Source organism: Crocuta crocuta, unplaced genomic scaffold (assembly GCF_008692635.1).
Source record: "Crocuta crocuta isolate KB4526 unplaced genomic scaffold, BGI_CrCroc_1.0 scaffold788, whole genome shotgun sequence".
NCBI classification, from domain to species: Eukaryota; Metazoa; Chordata; class Mammalia; order Carnivora; family Hyaenidae; genus Crocuta; species Crocuta crocuta.
In genome coordinates this window covers 173,452-177,780 of record NW_027530636.1, presented here as the reverse complement: position 1 = coordinate 177,780, position 4,329 = coordinate 173,452, and positions in this window count along the sequence as shown.

Sequence of the window (4,329 nt, the reverse complement as noted above, 5' to 3'; positions counted from 1 at the left end):
TTAAGTTCCTCCTAATCCTCCTATACGTGCAAGCATATGATATTTGTCCTTCTCTGCCTGATTTATTTCACTCACCATAACACCTTCAAGGTCCATCCATGTTGCTACACATGGCCAGATTTCATTGTTTCTCATTGCCATGTAGTATTCCATGGTATAGATAAACCACATCTTCTGGATCCATTCGTCCGATGATGGAAACTTAGGCTCTTTCCACGTTTGTGTTTGCTATTGTTGAGAGTGCTGCTATGAACACTGGGGTCCATGTGTTCCTATGCGTCAGCATTTCTGTATCCCTCGGGTAAATTCCTAGCAGTGCTATTGCTGGGTCATAGGGGAGTTCTATTGNTCACATTGAGATCTCCTGCCATTCCTTTCTGGCCTGCCAAGTTTCATTAGATAGGTCTGTCACCACTCTGATAGGTTTCCCTTTGTATGTTAGGGCCATTTTCTCCCTAGCTGCTTGCAGAATTCTCTTTGTCCTTGTATTTTGCCTATTTTACTATGATATGCCATGCAGAAGATCGATTCAAGTTACGTCTGAGGGGAGTCCACTGAGCTTCTTGTATTTCAAAATTTACTTCCTTTCCCAGGTTGGGGAAGTTCTCTGCTATAATTTGTTCCAGGACTCCTTCAGCACCTTTCCCTCTCTCTTCCTCTTCCGGGATTCCTATGATACGGATATTGTTGCGTTTTACCATACCGCTGAGCTCGAACTCTTCTTTCATGTTCCTGGATCAGCTTGTCTCTTTTTTTGTCAGCTTCTTTTTTTCTATAATGGTGTCTTCTAAATCACTTATTCTCCTTTCTGCCTCTTCAATCTGAGCATTGGAGGCCTCTATTATATATCTGATTTATCGCATTTTTTAATTCTTCATGCCTATTTTTATTTTCCATTGTCTGTAGCCATAGTTTCTTTGATGTCCCCTATGCTTTTTTCAAGCCCAGCTATTAATTTTACCATTATTATTCTACAATCTTGTTCAGTTATGCTGCTTATATCTGTTTTGAGCAGTTCATTAGCTGTCATTTCTTTTTGAAGTTTCTTTGGAGGAGATTTAATGTTTTATTTCTGAATGAGAGTGAGAGAGACAGCGTGAACAGGGGAGGGTCAGAGAGAGAGAGGGAGACACAGAATCGGAAACAGGCTCCAGGCTCTGAGCTAGCTGTCAGCACAGAGCCTGTCACAGGGCTGGAACCCACGAACCGTGGGATCATGACTTGAGCTGAAGTTGGACGCTTAACAAACTGAGCCACCCAGGCACCCTGAGCCTTCATTATTAAACTTCAAATATCAACTCTTATTTCAAGGAATGTAAGGTTAGTTTAATATCCAAAGGCCAATCCATGTAATATTTTAATAGAATAAAAGACAAACCCTCATGATTATCTCAGAAGAGACTGAAAAATTATTTGACAAAACCCAATACTCTTTCATGATCAGTCACGCAACAAATTAGGAATAGAAATAAACTTTCTCAACCCAATAAGAAGGCAACTATGAAAGTCTCACAGCGGACATCCTACTTAATGGTGAAAGACTGCATGGTTTCCTCCTAATATCAGAAATACAGTAGGGATGTCCTCCTTTGCCACTTCTCTTTGACACTGTGCTAGAGTTTCTAGCCAGGTGATTAGTCAGGAACAATAAATAAAAGTCATCAAAATAGGAAAGGAAGGATAAAACTATATTTGTGTATGTTATGACCTATGGAATATAGTTACCTACATTCCTGTGGAATCCACGTACCAACAGCTACTGGAACTAATAAAGAATTCAGTGTGGGTGCAGGATAGAAGATCAACATACAGAAAATCAGATTTCTATGCATAACCAATGAACAATTTAAAAATGAAATTAAGAAAACAATTCAATTTACAATAGCATCAAAAGGAATGAAATTAAATGCAATACTTGTATCCTGAAAACTACAAAATATTGTCAAAAGAAATTAAAGCAGGCCCAAAGAAATGGAAAGACACCCCATGTTCATGGGTTGGAGGACAATAATATGTAATAAACAATATTTATATTGTTTAGAAGGCAATAATTTCCAAATTGATTTACAGACTCAATACAACCATTATCAAAATCCCAATTTGTGTTTTTGCAAAACAGACAAGCTGATCCTAAAATTCATATGGAAATGCACAGGAGGTGGAATAGACAAAACAATCTTGAAAAGGAAGAATAAGATTTGAGGAAACACACTTCCCCCTTTCAACCTTACTAAAGAGCTGCAGAAATCAAGACTGTGTGGGACTGGCATAGTGGCAGACATACAGGTCAAGGGACTAGAACTGAGAGTCCAGATATAAACCCTTACTTTTCTGGTAAATGATTTTCAACAAAGGTGCCACGACAATTCAATAGGGAAGGGACCAGGTTTTCAGTAAACAGTGCTAGGACAAATGGATGACAACATGCAAAGGAATGAAGTTGGACTCCTTCCTGTATCATATGAAAAAGATTAACTCAAAGCAAATCAGAGACCAAAATGTTAAGAGCTACAACTAGAACACTCTTTAAAGAAAACATAGGAACAAATCCATTGTTGGATTAAGCAATGAAGCTTGGATCTGACATCAAAAACATAGGTGACAAGCAGAAGGTAGGTAAACTGAGACTTCATCAAAATGGAAAACTTTTGTGCTACAGATGATATCATCAAGAAAGTAAAAAGACAAAACACAGAATGGCGGGAAATGTTTGCAAATCATATATCCGATAAGAAACTTGTACCTAAAACTGCATATCATGTAAAGTTGTATGTAAAGAACACTTACAATTAAATAATAAAAAGACAAATCATCCAATTTTTAAAATGTGCAAATAATTGAAACATTTTTCCGAAGAAGATATACAAAACACATGAAACACACTTTTTTATAAAGTGTATTTATTTATTCTGAGAGAGAGAGAGAGAGAGAGAACGAGAATCCCAAGCAGGCTCCCCACGGTCAGCGCAAAGCCCGATGCGGGGCTCCATCTCATGAACGTTGAGTCATGACCTAAGTCAAAATCACATAACCAACTGAGCCATCTAGGTTCCCTGAAACACATATTTAGCATCATTAGTCATTAGGGAAATGTAAATTAAACCCACAATGCCATACCACTTCATATCCACTAGGATGGCTATCATCAAAAAGACAGATAATAAGTTTTGGTGAGGAAGTGGGGAAAACGAATCTCCATACCTTGTTGGTGGGATTGTAAAGTGGAGTTGTCCTTTAGATAACTTTGGCAGTTCCACAAATTTAAACATACAGTTACTGTATGATGCAAAAAGTTCCACTCCAAGCTATGTACATGTACCCAAGAGAACTGAAAACATACCTACACAAAATCTTGCATGCAAATTTTCATAGCAGGAATTTTCTTAATAGCTAGAAGCTGGAAATACCCAAATGTCCACCAATTGATGAATATATAAAACATAACTTGTCATAGAAAGGACTATTTTTCAGCAGTAAAAGGGATGATGCATGCACGCTACAATACAGATGACCTTGAAAACATACCAAGTGAAAGAAGTCAGTTACAGAAGACCACACACATGATTCTACTTTTATGAAAAGTCTAGCATAGGCAACTTGACAGATAGAAAGCAGATTAGTGTCGTCAAGGGCTGAGGTGGGCTAATGGGGGAGTGACTGCCAATGGGCAGGGAGTTCCTTTTTGGGGGTAATAGAAATTTTTAAACTCAGATTGTGGGAATGGTTTTGTAATCCCCTGCCTGTACTAAAACCACTGAATTGTACACTTTTAACAAGGGAATTTTATGGTGTGTAAATTATATCTCAACAAATGTGTTAAAAACAAAAAAACAATGTATAAGTGATGTTAGAAAAAATGTATGTTTATGGAGTGCATTGAGTGAAAATGTTTGAGTAGATAAGAAAACAACTTTCAACTCATTGCCAACCCTCTTTCACTCCCACCCCCAGCTAGTCTTCCCCTCCCATATTACTTTGGGTCAAATATGATTTCAACTGTAAATATCTCAGCATGTTTTAAAAGTAACTCTTTTCAAACACAGACTCATCATCAAAACTAAACAAATTAAACATATTTCCTTTGGGTGCTCCTAAGAAGCAAGAGGTGATTATTTTTTTACTAAAAAATTTTTAAATGTTTATTTCTTTTTGAGAGAGAGAGAGAGAACGAGCATGGAAGAGGCAGACAGTGAGGGAGACACAGAATCCAAAGTAGGCTCTAGGCTCTGAGCTGTCAGCAGAGCCTGATGCAGGGTTCAGACTCATCAACTGTGAGATCATGAACTGAAGTCAGATGCTTAACCAACTGAGTCATCCAGGCACCCCAAG